This window comes from Strigops habroptila, assembly GCF_004027225.2.
Source record: "Strigops habroptila isolate Jane chromosome 13 unlocalized genomic scaffold, bStrHab1.2.pri S16, whole genome shotgun sequence".
Lineage (NCBI taxonomy): Eukaryota > Metazoa > Chordata > Aves > Psittaciformes > Psittacidae > Strigops > Strigops habroptila.
The window spans coordinates 1,037,336-1,050,848 of NW_022651054.1; the positions used below are offsets into that span (position 1 = coordinate 1,037,336).

The window sequence follows — 13,513 nt, forward strand, 5'->3', positions numbered from 1 at the left end:
TGGCAACCCTGAGGGCTGTGCGGGTGGCTGCTCAGGGCTGGTGACTGCAAGGAGGAACCTGCTTGACCATCCCTAAGGGCTGACGGGTTGATTTGGCAGCCAGGACTCCTGGTTCTCTTCCTGACATAGCCCCTGCCTCCTGGGGCACCCCAGGCAGAAGTCCCTGGCCCCAAAGGGCTGCTCCTTGCCCAGTGGTGGGCATTGCCCACCCTGAGCTCATGTCTGAGCTGAAGAGCTGAAGGTGCTCGTGGGCCATGTGGAGTCTGTGCATTCAGAGATGCAACACAGGGAAACTAGCCCTGCTGGGGAGACACCAGGGCTCAGCCTGAGCCTCTGAGATTTACGTGGAGCACAGCATTGTGCCCTCTCTGCCAGTTTCCTGTGGGAGTGGGTCAGGCTGAGGTCTCCTTTGGTTCTTGATGGGCTTTAGAGAGACCATCTGAAAAATGGGTGTTAGAAACGCGTGGGTTCTTGGACAGGGGTGAGCTGAATGGTTCTGTGGTTGGTGCCTCCGAGGATGATGTCTTACCCTTGTTTTCGCAGAGTTCGCTAAGATTTGGGCCAGTGCATCATGTTACATCAGCCAACAGCTGGCTCTGCACCAGGTGGGACTTACCTCTTCCTGCTCCCCTCACATCCTGATGAAGGTCGATGAAGTCCTGACAGCCGTTTGCTATGGAGTACGATTGTTCTCCCCCTACTCTGAAAGCCGGAACAATGCCCAGCTCAACACTGCAAGGCACAGATGTGCACAGACTACCTCCTGTGTCCATTCGGGTGTACAATAAGGTTCAGGTCTAGTGTCAGAAAAAGGGTTGGGCTTTTTCTGGGGCTTCTGGAGTCCCCACAGTCAGAGGTGCATGACAAAACTTGGAAGACTGGGGCATGTCAGGCTTTATTCCAAGTGTGGGACAACCAAAGGATGGTTGTCTGCTTGTCAGCACTTCCTGTCGGTGTCTTCGTGGATGAAGGGGAGTGAGAGGGAAAAGCACAGGCCCTGTTTGTCTTCTCCCAAGGTTTCCAAAGAGCCCATCTTGCTCCTTTGTACCTCAGGTCTGGGCAGGACACTAAGTACCATCCCCATTCTCTGAAAAGTCCTCCCTCTGTCCCTCCAAGACTTCTGATCCACCATCTCCTCTGTTTCAGGCTGTCCACATTCCTGGACTTGGGACTTTTGCGGTTGTCAGAGAGCAAGTAGCCAGCAAGAAGGATCTGGTGGTGGTGGTGAGACCCGTGTTTCACCTTGCAAACACTATTATGCAGGATCATGGCCTCCGGTACAGTCACATAGGCATTCCTGGTAAGCAGACAGACTGGGAGCAGTGCTTGTCCTTGAGCAGAGTGGGGAGGTGTGCTCTGCTGTCCAGAGCACAGTGCCAACCTCCTGCTGCAGTCTAAGGGCAGCTTCAGCTCCACAAAACCAGGCTGCTGAGGAAAGGACCCTGTCTACTGATTTGTTTTAAATAGTCACCAGAAGGCAATACAGCATAACAGCACATGCTCTTTGACCTGCTTCCTCAAGTGGTTTCCTTCCCATTCTGTTGGTGCTGTGTCTTCTCGCTACATGGTGTTTCAACCCTTGCTCCCCCTTTCTGCTTTACTAGAGCTCATCTAGGCAAATGCCAGGGCTCTTCCCCGCAGCCTTTTTGCAAGGTGGAAAAGCAAAGGAAGGACAGGGGGGAAATATGATGCGTTCCAAATCCCAGTGACCACAATGCCTGTTGCTTTCTAGTTGCTGCTGCCATTGCAGCAGGACCCCGGGGGGCACCAAGAGCTTGGGTCTGTGTTTGGGGTGGGTTTCTCTCTAATGACAGAGAGATCACCGAGTGTGGGCAGGGCTCCAATGGCCTGGCCACCCTCCAGCTTGCCGTGGGACCTGGTGCCTTTCTCCCCTCCTAGTCCTGCAGTCGTGGTGCTCCTTCCTACCAAGTGCCTGAGACTGTTTGCCTTTCTGTATCAGACAGCCATAGCCGTCCACTGCGCACCTCCCTTTCCACTTCTAACAGCAAGGGACAACCCAAGCTTCTCCTGAGAGGCACTATACCAGCCTGACAACTCGGTAGCAATGGATTGCCTGAAAGCCTGCGAGCTTCAGACCTTTGACTGTAGCCTGCTTAGCAGCTCTCCAAGTTTGTGGGTTCCCCTTCTCTTGTTTTTCAGGTCACCAACATGTGGAGCAACTGCCATGTGCTCAGATAGCCTCAGACAACGCTGTCTCTGAAAGCACGGTGCAGCTTTGCATGGAAAGAACCATACGTCTTTTCCGAGTCTGCCTGGAGAACAGGAAGAACGTTGCTCTCGTTTGGAGGGACGTGGGCATGGTGATCATGCAGGGCAAAGACGTAAACACGAAATTTTACAGAGACTTTTTGCAGAGGCTGAATGGGACCGACAAGATGTTGCAAGCTGTTCTTGAGGTAGGATTTTCATTTTCACAGCACGGCTTCTGGCTCTTCTGAAACATGTGCTGGGGGCTGGCGGGCTGCTTCCTCCTGGCCTGCCATGCCTTCTTCAGCCACTTGGGCTCCTCATGGCCCAGAGAAGAGCAGGCTCTCTGCAGAACATTCCCCTTGTGTGCAGTGGTCTGGCTTTGCAAGAGAAAAGCCCCGGAGGGGCCTCACTTTGTTGCAAGAGGCTGGTGTCAATGGTGGGGAGCGCTGCTTGCCCCCCTCTCAGGGTAGGGAGCAGAGGAACAGGCAGAGCAAGGCTTGCTGAGGCCAGAGCCCTTCGGCTGCTCTGGCCCTTGGCTTGTGTTGGTATAAAGTGGACTGGGCAGCCAGCCCTCCCCAGCGTCCCCATGTCCCATCATCTGTCTCCATCCTCATTGCAGATGCCAGAGATGAAGGACTCAGTCATCTCATCCCATGACACTGCCGCTTCCCAGACCTCTTCCGGACATGTTATTGTTCTACCAGGGTATGTTTGCAGCTGCAGCCCTTGGCTGAGCCAGTGAGCAGCTTCTCAGCTCATGCTGGGAGGGCTGCCTTGCCAGGCACCGAGAACTGCACTTGTGGTGGTATTGAGGACAGGGTGTTTCAGAGCGTTGGCAGGGACTTCCTTACTTGCTCTTGGTTGACTTTGGAGGAACCGGAGACAGTGACAATGCTTTATGCATCTGTCCTACTATGGACCTAAAGAGGCATTTAGTCAACATTTTCCACCCGGTTTCTCCTGCTCTTTTTCCTTCCTGTACGTGATGCTGCCTTTTTCTTGGGGGCAAGGAGTAGAGGGGTGGTTTCTTCTCCAAACAGGAGCTTGCCTCTGGTGGACTTCTGTACAGCTCTGTCTTGTGCCAACATTGCTTTGCGGCGCCATCGGCAACTGAAGGGAAGGAGGTGACTCCTTCATGCTTACAAAGGCATTAATCTGTGAGGCTCTACAAGCAACTTGGAGGACAAGATCAGAACTCAGAAGGGTGCTGGATAATCAGAGCACTGGGGATTAGACTGCTCTCCATGTGCGCTCTGCACTCTGAGGAAGAGAGGAATCGGTTTCCGAGAAGCAGCAAGGGGGTTCTGTGGGAGGACGACTGTTCCCACAGGAAGGACGGAAAAACACTGGCACAGGGAGATGGGGCCTTGCCTGCCCCTCCAGGCACTGGAGTCCCTACTGTGGTCCTCCAGGATGGGCTGCCCTGGGAAACAGTGCAGTGACGTTTCTTCAGCCTGGTGCCTTCTTCCTTTGTCCAGGTACAAGCTGGAGACCGTGCCTAAAATGCCAAGAGTGAAAGCTGACCTGAGAGGACATGTGAATGCCACCCCAGAAGGCTGGCGAAAAGGTTATAGTAGTGGAAAGAAAGGTGAGAGACCAGAGGGTTGCTAGCAGGGGGCTGTAGGTTTTCCTTCCTCTGTGTCTGGAGGGAATTAGAGCTGAGGTTACGCCAGGATGCCTGGAAGAGGGAGAGGCACCTCCTTTGACTCTCTGCACCCATTATGGGAAAGCACCAGTGACCCCTTGTGGAGCAAGGTCTCAAGACAGCCCTGCAACACAAATAGCTACTGAGACTGCTGTAGGATATCTTCCCAGAGGCTTCCACTCCCCAGCCTGTGCTGCAAACAGTGTAAAGCTCTTACCCTGCTTCTTTCCATATTCTCAGATGTCTTGCAAGTAATAATGCCTTTTGTGTGAACCTGCACCAGCAGCAAACCTGTGTGCATGGGACCAATCCAGAAATCCAAGAGCTGGCAGCTCTTGTGCTAAATAATTCCCCTCTCCAGAAGGACTCCTGGAGACCACCAGCATCCCCCAGGGAGACCCCCCATCTCAGCACATGCATGAGGGAAAACCATCAAAATAGGGTTTCCCCAGGGAACAATGGTGCACTGTAGGCATGAGGAGCTGGACAAAAAACCAGTGCTGGAAGAGGCCTAAGACCTCCCAGGAGACAGGACTTTCATCCAATGGGATGGAAAGGACCACCTTCATCAGTGTTACCACAGGCTTAGTCAACCTGCATGCCACTCATGCTGGAACTGGGACATAACAGGCATGCTGTTCCCAGAACACCACCAAGAGAACTGTTCTGAAGAATTGTCTCCTTTCCTGTTTTCTAGAGGATTTTGCCGAGAAGCACCTCCTTCATCGAGCAAAGCTTTCTCCAAGACGGTTATCTGCAACGACTGTGAAGTCAGAGCAGGCTCAGAAAGCTGAGGGGAGTGAGCCCCCTGCCAGGTGAGACACTTGCATCAATGGGTGAGGGTGACCCTGTGCTGGGAGCAAGATGTTTCTCCTGGGCACGGAGGCTAGACAAACTCAGAGTGGGGTTTATCCTATGTCCCACTAACTGATGGTCTCTTGGTGCATGGCAAGTGCCTCGTAGCTTCTTGGGAGACTGCTGGCACCATCATTTCTTTCTTTGCTTCTGGTGTGCAGATGTGCTGAGTAACTGGCTGCAAATGCCCATTGCAGGAGCAGAAGGTCTTTCTGGCTTTCCCTTCAGAATGGAATAACCCTGACTTTTCTGTTTACTGACAAGAGCGTTCTGCAGTGAGTTACTGCAGAGGATTCCTCTGATTAACCAGAAGCCTCTTCTATGCCCCTGCCTTGTGGCTGGCAAAAGAGAAGGTCCAAAGAGAGCTCAATGGCAGGATGGCTTTTCTCACGGGCTCTTGTCCTCTGCCTTTTGAGACTGTGTCCCCAGAGCCCAATCTGCTCCTACAGCCCATGAGCACTCTGTATTTCAGAGCGCTGAGCAGACTTCAGCGCACTGACCTGGGGGGCGTAGCGATATCTCTGGGCATAGGACCCTGCTCCTCTCATCGCTCTGGCAAGAAAAGGCCTAGACCTGGGCATCCTGAGATTTAGTGGGGCTCTTGGGCACATGGGAGTCTGACAGCTCAGGGTCTTCTCTGTCTCTGCAGACTTGATCCCAAGAAGGCAAGTAGAGCACTTTCTGCTGCAGAAGCACAAGATGCCAGAACCAGCTCCGCCTTCACTCTTGCCAATACACCCTGTTGTGTCTTTGCAGGCAGCTGCCGGCCATCCAGGGGACCATCCTGAAGGAAGAGGGGGAGAAAGAAACACTATTTCCTGGGGGCGAAATCAGAACAGTAGACTTCATTGCCAGAACTATTGAGAAGAGAGAAAAGGTACCTGACACGGGCTCCTGCAGTGGGTGTGCGGTACCGGGCTGTAGAGCAGCATCACTCCACGCATAACAACTCTCACAAGACGCTCCACAGTGTGTTCACAACTGACTAGCTGCTTTGAGGCTTACATACAGAGAGGCGGGTTGCTGTGTCGTTTGAGAATATCCTGTTCATTTTTTCACTTCCATTAGCCTCATGAAGCACCTTCCTTGTGGATGTTTGTGTGGGCAGTGTTGCAAGGCTGGTCTGGGATAGCCAGCTGCCAGGTGGTTTCTAGGCTCGTGGTCACTTAGCTCCCTGGTCATTACAGATGGGGTCTTAGGTGGAGCCTGCAGGAACCTGGGAGAAAACCAGTGTGGACAGAAAGGCAGAAGGGAAGGGGCAGAGAGTGGGTAGGAATGAAAACGGCTCAGCCCTCTGCAGGGCAGACTAATGCTGCCTGCTGTTGTATTGTGGTCACCATCCAGATAAACACTTAAAGAGGAAGGAGGAGCTTCCAAAACACATCCAGGAATACTTGCCTGAGGAGGAAAAGAAGAAAACAGAGCAGGTGGAAGAGAAAAAAAGAAAACGTCAAACCGTGCCAGCACCCAAAGTGAAAACTGAGAGAGAAAAGGAGACACAGAAGAGCCAGGTACTTGGAATTCCTGCAGAAAAAGAGCATGTTCTCCTTCAGGGATACTGAGATTGCACTGTGCCTTTAGCAGCCAAGCCATCATAGCAGCATTGCTGCAGCAAAGCTGAGCGGGTTGCCGCTGCCTTTCCTGAGCAAGAGGGGTGACAGTAGTAGTGAAACCCTGGTGATCCTCAGGCATCACCCCAAGGGTGTGCTGAGGTTGTTCTGGATTTTCCTGTCCCACTAGTGTCCCTGCCAGAAGTGAGCTGGGGGTCTGCGTGCTGGGAAGCGGCAGCCTCGGGGTGTGGGGCTGTTGTATGAGAGTCTCTTCCTGTGCAGGAATCCAGTTCCTCTGAGCAATCACCAGTCTTCTCCCTGACTGGCTGGGAGGTGGGGGAGTCCAGCAGCAACTTCATGGAGATGATGATGGGTAATTGAGAAGATGCTGGGGAAGAGCCACCCACAGTCCATGAGGAAGACCCTGTTCCCCCGAAGCGGTAGTGTACCAGGTCCAGCCAAGGCCTGGGGCAGTGGGATGGTGGTGTATCACAGGTGGTGGGTCACAGAAGCCAAGCCCTGGGGCATGGGCTGCATGGAAGGCCTGGGAATTTCTTCAGTCATGGGAATGAGCTGGGTTAGAGCCCAATGGCAGGGGCCAAAGCAGGTGCCTAAAACTCCTCCTGCCTCAAATGGGTCTCCGTATGTGTGGGGCTGGATGAGGGAAGAGGCAGGAGCATCACCGCTGAAGGGCCAGAGGGACTTTGTCTTTGCTGTTGCAGAAGCCTTTCCCCACGGACACACCGGGCCCTGCAGGAGGTGGTGACGTGCTTTCTGAGGTAGGTCGCCCGCAAGCGCAGGGGGCAGAGGGATGAGCAGGCAGATCTGCAGGACAAGCTCAAGTGGTAAATCTCTGCAGACACGGGCAGTGCTTCCTCGCCTGCAGCGCCCGTCCTCCTGCCCGCAGCAGCGGGGAACAGGGGCACTGCTCTGAGCCTCTCGGCAGAGCCGCCTTCTGAGCTGGGGCAGGCGCCAGCTTGGGAGCCCCGGCTGGAGCGCGGCTCCCTGTGCTCACACCTCCTCCTCCCGTCCCGTCCGCAGCAAGCTGGCAGTGCTGCAGTGGCGTCGTTCGGGGAGAGAGGCACGCAGCAGCCAGCTGTGGGAAGCTGGAGCCCAACCTGCACCCAGTGCTTGGCCAGGGAAGAGGAGGGCAGGAGCGGTACGTGACATGGGTTTGTGGAGGGACTCTGGCGTATCCACCTGTAGAAAAGCACAGCCTTCGCTCTTGTCACCTCCAGAAACACTCAAAGACTTGACCTGGAGGTGTTTCAGTGGCAATGGCCCTGCCAGGCTTAGCCAGTATAGGAAGCAGCTAGGTTGCTTTCAGCCCCATGGTCACTTGGCTCGGGGATCATTGCAGAAAGACTCTGCACTCAGGCCTCTGAGGACTAGACCTACTAGACAGCAGTTCTGCTGAGAAGGATCTGGGAGTATTGCTGGATGACAAGTTGACCATGAGCCGCAGTGTGCCCTTGCAGCCAGGAAGGCCAGTAGTATCCTGGGGTGTATTGGGAGGAGTGTGGCCAGCAGGTCAAGGAAGGTGATCGTCCTCCCTTTACTCGACCCTGATGGGGCCGCATCTGGAGCCCTGTGCCCAGTTCTGGGCTCCACATTACAAGAAAGACAAGGAGCTACTGGAGAGTGTCCAGCAGAGGGCCCCAAAGACGGTTATAGGTCTGGAGCATCTCTCTTATGAGAACAGATTGCGGGAGCTGGGCCTGTTTAGTCTGGAGAAAAGAAGGCTGAGAGCGGATCTCGTTACTTCATATCAACATGTCAAACGTGGGTGTCAGGAGGATGGTGCCAGACTCTTTTCAGTGGTGGCCAGCAACAGGACAAGGAGCAATGGCCGTAAACTAAACCACAAGAAGTTTCACCTCAACATGAGGAAGCACGTTCTGTTTGAGGGTGGCAGAGCACTGAACAGGCTGCCCAGGAGGGGCTGGAATCTCCCTCTCTGGAGACATTCAAACCCCACGTGGTTGCGTTGCTGTGCGACCTGCTGTGGGTGGCCCTGCCTTGGCGGGGGGTTGGACTGGGTGATCTCCAGAGGTCCCTTCCTACCCTGATGATTCTGTGATTTTGTGAGTGCAAGCAAAGCAGGGCTGACAGAGAGGCTGAAAAGAAGGGGCAGGAGGGAGGGGGAGAGCTAAAATATCGCCAGCCCTCTGCCGGGGAGACTAACAGCGCTTGCTGCTGCATTGCCATCGCCCTGCAGGCACAGGTCTGCGTGTGCACGGAGGAGGAGGAGAAACGCAAGCTCTGGGACTCGTTGCGCAAGAAGTGCCAGAAGGCAAGGGCAAAAGTGGCAACCGCGAAGGCTTGGAAAGAAAAGCGAGAGCAATGGGAGGTCCAGGTACTGGAGGCAATGAAAAATAATTAGGAAAAGAGCATTCTTCTCCTCCAGGGAGCCAAGGTGGGAAGGTCCCTAAGGCATAGGTGCATGGGGGCTGACTGTCCTGTGTGGGACTGTATCAGCTCAAGGCACCTTCCCTATTGCCCAGCGACATCTCTTCTGCTCACCTCTCTGTCTGTGCAGGGTCCTGCATTCATGGCATTCCCGAGCGGTGGGGAGACACCAGGAGAGGATGAGGAGAGCCCAGAGGACAAGCTGAGTCTTTGCCTTTCAGAGTACTCATCTCTGCAAAGGTGAGTGTGGACCAGCTTCAGGACAGACCTGGGCCAGCTGGGGGCTGATGGCCCAGCTGTGGGTGGGAGAAGCAAATTCTAGAGCCACGGGTCTGGACAAGGATAACATCCTTTCCTTTCTCATGTCCCGGGTCAATCCCCGATGGCTGCTGCCTCTCTGCAGCCCCAAGCAAAATCAGCACTGTGGGGTTGAGTGGGATCATAGGTTGGGCACGACTGGGAGAGGGGAGAGGCAGGAGGGTCTCGGCCAAGATGTGAGACTTTGCCCTTGTTGTGGTAGGAGACTTTCCCCATGGACCCACCGGGCTTTGCGAGGAGCAGTGACCTGCCTCCTCAAAAAGGTAGCAGGAACAGCCCATTTCTGTGGTGGTGGGGAGGAGTCCCTCATGGAAGGATCTCCAACCATATCTGGTGTTTTCCCTTGCCCAGCACTGCCCTTTCTTCCTTTGACTTCCTGCAGCCCCTAGGCGAAGGGAGTCTTCTGCTGACAGCTCTCACGGTGTGGAGAGCAGCAGGCTGGGATTGCATTTGAGGGACCATGGATCTGATCTCTCCAGACAGAATCGGATCCCACCGCATGTGTCCTGATTAGACCTGTAGTGTTGCTCTGCATCTCTCTCTGCACACGAGACTATAGAGCTTTGTATTCAATTCCTCGGCTCTAGGGAGCGGATGTGTTGCACAACGGTGAGTCCCATGAAAGCCTCTAAGGCACAGAGGCTCCCAAGATTGATGTCGAGCAAAAGCCTCTTCCAGGATCACAAGCAGCAGCGCCGGCCAGCGAGGATGTTACCAGCACTGCTTCCGTCTGATCAAGAAGGACCTATACGCAAACCACTGTGTCTGACACTGTGGGTCTTGGTGGCTGTGAAATATGCACTCAGTGGTGGGTGAGCTTTGGTGGAGCAAGGAAAGGCCACTGCAGGACAGAGGAGTTTCAGTCCTATTCCAAGGGCAGGCCTCTCCCAAGGCTTTGCTATAGCATGTCGGCTGCAGCCCTGCTCTTGGTGGCCCATGCACCTTCTGGTCTGTGGCAGTGTGCCCTGCCATTGCTGCAGAGCTCTGCTGTGGAGGGTGGAGACGAGAGGAGGGAGGAGGAGGAAGAGGAGAAGGAAGTGTAGTGCTGGGCAGCCAGGGCAACAGAGCTGCCAGGGAAGCAGCCGGGGGCTTGTACAGCCAAGGCACTGCAGGGCATGGAGGCCAGCTCTGTCAGAGGTGCACAGAGCAGTGCCACGGGGACAACGAAAGCCTAGGCAGGAACCGTGCCTGGGGAGAGGGAAGCTATGGGGGGCAGCTTTTCGGTTGGGTGGCTTGGCTCTGCCAAAGCTCTGCTCAGGTTCCTGAGCAGAGTTTTGTTCAACACTTCCTGGTTCGAAGGAGGGGGGAGCTGAGGTGAGATGGGGACACTTCTGAAAACTCCTCTCCAGACACCTGGGGGGACATAATGCATGCCACTGGGGGCCTGAGAGCGGGCTGTGCAGGAGGAGGAAAGGAAGCCCAAAACTGCTGGCTGTTGGGCACCCACACCCTGCCCAGGCTCTGTGGGCTGGTGGAAGCAATGCTTCCCGAGCCCATGCAGGTTTAACAGCGCCGCGTGACATAGGGTCAGTCTGTTCATCCTCTGTGGACTATTTTTTCCTGAAAAGCCCTGATCTTGTGGAGCTCCATCTTGGCCTACTTAGGAGATACTCTAATGGCATGGCTAAAGTGGGGACGGTGTCCAGACAGAGCTCTCATCTTCTGCAAACTGCAGAGAAACAGCATCACACCACTGCTACAAGTCCTTGGCACAGGCAGAACTGACTAAATCAACTGCAGGTGTGGAAAGTCACAAAGAAAGGAAAAACCTTCATGGGGTGCGGAAGTCACAGCTTCCTCTCTCCAGTGAGAGGAGCAGCTTAATTTCATTTTCTTTCTTTTTTCCCCTCTTAAAGGACACAAAAGTCCTTCCAGTTGCTATGTCTGGAACAGAGACACCAACAGAGACACCTCCCAAGGAAAGGCCCTGTGTTGAACCACCCTCGGGAAGGATAAAGTGTGTGTGAACGGGGGGCTGTAGAGTACGATGTTTACAGGGGGAAACCCTTCTCAAACCTATTTCTCCTCCTATTTCTCCTGAACAGAGCACTTCCCTCTTTACCAACCAGGTGCACCTTGAAATATCAGAGCCTTTGCCATGCTCTGCCCCCAGTCTGGCACAGGTCTAGCCCACAGCACACACACACCCCCTCTTTGTTGTACAACAGTGGCTGCCGCAGGCTGAGTGGTCAGAAGGAGGTGAAGGTGGCAGAAGGTTCACACGGCCCTGGAGCTGTCTTTTGGTGACGCTTCCTTCCCAGGGAGCCAGGACTTAGTGAATGGGCTCTCCTTCAGAGATGGGTCATGTTAACACGAAGCCGAGCGCACAGGAGAGGGTGTGAGTGCAAGACCCAAGACAGAAAGCGCCAGTGAGGGGAGGTCAGGCTGTACCCCTTGCTCCTGCTGATGGCATGCTGCTCTGGCTGCAGGGCCCATGCTCCTGCTGGATAGCATCACACCAGCAGTCCAGGGTACTTTTGGGACATCATTTCTGAGCTACTGTGTTTGGCCTGTCCTCACTGCAGCTCCTTGGAGCAGAGCCCAGCTTGCCCTAGGTTGCAGCTGAATGGGCGCATAAGGCACAGAAGCTGGGCTGGGCTGGGCTGTTGGCCACTTCTGGGATCTTTCTTTTGGGACTAGCAGCAACTTTGCCTGCCAATTCCCAAAGACCCTTTTTATCTCTCCCCTACACCTGCTGGGCTCACTCAGCTGCTGGGGGTACTATGGGTCTGTAGGCAGAGGGCTGGGTGCCCCACAGGGGTGCAGGGGTCTCTGGGAGTGCCAAGACACCTTGCTGCCTTTTCCTCAGTGTCCCCTTGCAGCTGATGTGAGCTGTGCTTCAAAACGTCCTGCAGGCTGGGAGCAGCAGCAGGAGTCCTGCAAGGGAGCAGCAGTGGTTGGTGGGGTTTGAGCAACAGTCACGTCCCAAGCAGAAGAGGTGCGCCTTGAAAATGGGTCAGGGGAAAAGACCGTGAAAGGCTGAGGCTGGGTGACCAAGAACGGAAAGGGCACAATGTTCTCCAGGAGTAGTGTATTGGCTCCTGAGGTTTCAGGCAGGTCCGCGTGCATAAAGGAAGAGTTTCTCTGGGACTTGACTGAGTGCCCACTCCTCAGATGCCTGCAGCAGCTGATGAGGGTGGATTACAAACTGCTCGTCCCAGTACATGAGCAATTTTGGATTAGGGTTAGCATTAGGGTTAGGGGTAGGTTTGGGGTTAGTGTTAGTGTTAGGGTTAAGGTTAGGGTTGGAGGTAGAGTTAGGTTTAGGGTAAGGGGTAGGCTTATTAGGGTTAGTGTTAGGGTTATTCTTAGGGTTAGGGTAAAGTGTTAGGGGGTTTAGAGTTAGGTTTAGACTTATGGTTTCGGTTAGGGGTGAGGGCTACGGTTAGGGGTAGCTTTAGCGTTAGGCTTAGGGGTAATGTTTAGTGTTAGTGTTAGCGTTAGGGATTGGGTTAGTGTTCTGTTTAGACTGAGGGGTTAGGGTTGTGTGTATTGTTCTTGTTAGGATTAAGTTCAAATGTTAGAGTTAGTTTCAGGAATTTTGGTTAAGGTTAGACTTAGGGCTTAGGTTATGGTTTAGGTTTAGTGTTAGGGTTAGGTGTAGAGTTAGTGTTAGTATTTGAGTTTGGGGTGAGATTTAGCAGTTAGGTTTAAAAGTTTGGTTGCTCCATCATACCCAAATTTCACCCCCATTTTGGCACTTGGTGATGGGGCAGCCGACCTGGCCCTGGCTGTTCACTGTCCTCTGATCTCATAGATACCTCCAGAGCATCCCTAAGGGCTCCCTGCTGCCTGCCCCTGGGCTGGGCTGGGCTGCGCTGGGCTGGGCTGGGCTGGAGACTCCCTATGGGAAACACGGACTCAATACAAACCCCAGCGTGTCCATCTGACAGCCACCGGAAGGTCTCCAGCTCTCAAAAAGCAGGTCCTGCATTCGGAAGCCAAAATATGCGTCAGCTCCCGAACTCCCTCAGCTCAGCTTGCTTATCAGATGGGTCATTGCTCCTCCTTGAACTTCAGTTCTGAAATTAAGCTTCTTGACACCTAGTAACCATGGGACAGTTGGTGGAAACACCCAGCAATGCGTCGTACCCACTTACAGGTTGGTCTCACTGAACTAACCCAGCGCCAGCAGCTGGGTTTAGAAGCTCCATTTCATTTCTCACATCACAAGATGAGGAACAGGGAAGCAGGAAGAAACATGTGAACTAAGTGGTTTCCAGCAAGGCACTGTCTCTAAAGCAGTTTTCATATAGTACACTTGTGATCAGGAAATTAGCCTCCATGACAAAAGAGTTTGGTGGTTCTGCGTAAGAAGCAGCTATTTGGCCATAGGCAGAGCAGAATCCAAACAGCCCTGGAGGTACCACGCTTTTAGTATTACTGTAGGGATGACCCAGAGCAGAGGTTCTCTCTCTCCGCTGTCCTTTCCAGCGCGTTTGTGTAGTCTTGCCCTGAAATTGCCACTGCTCGAAGCAGAGGCAAAGGGGAGGAAAGCTAGTGAACTAATAATAATAAAGAGTTG

General features: G+C 53.9%; 1 long non-coding RNA gene across 1 annotated transcript; it reads left to right on the plus strand.

Annotated features, from left to right (window-relative positions):
- Positions 1–7,304: 7,304 nt before the first annotated feature.
- Positions 7,305–13,419, plus strand: LOC115602026. The gene is made up of 3 exons (XR_003989567.1): positions 7,305–7,420; positions 8,480–8,910; positions 13,037–13,419. It is a non-coding gene; the product is annotated as an uncharacterized LOC115602026 (long non-coding RNA).
- Positions 13,420–13,513: the final 94 nt, after the last annotated feature.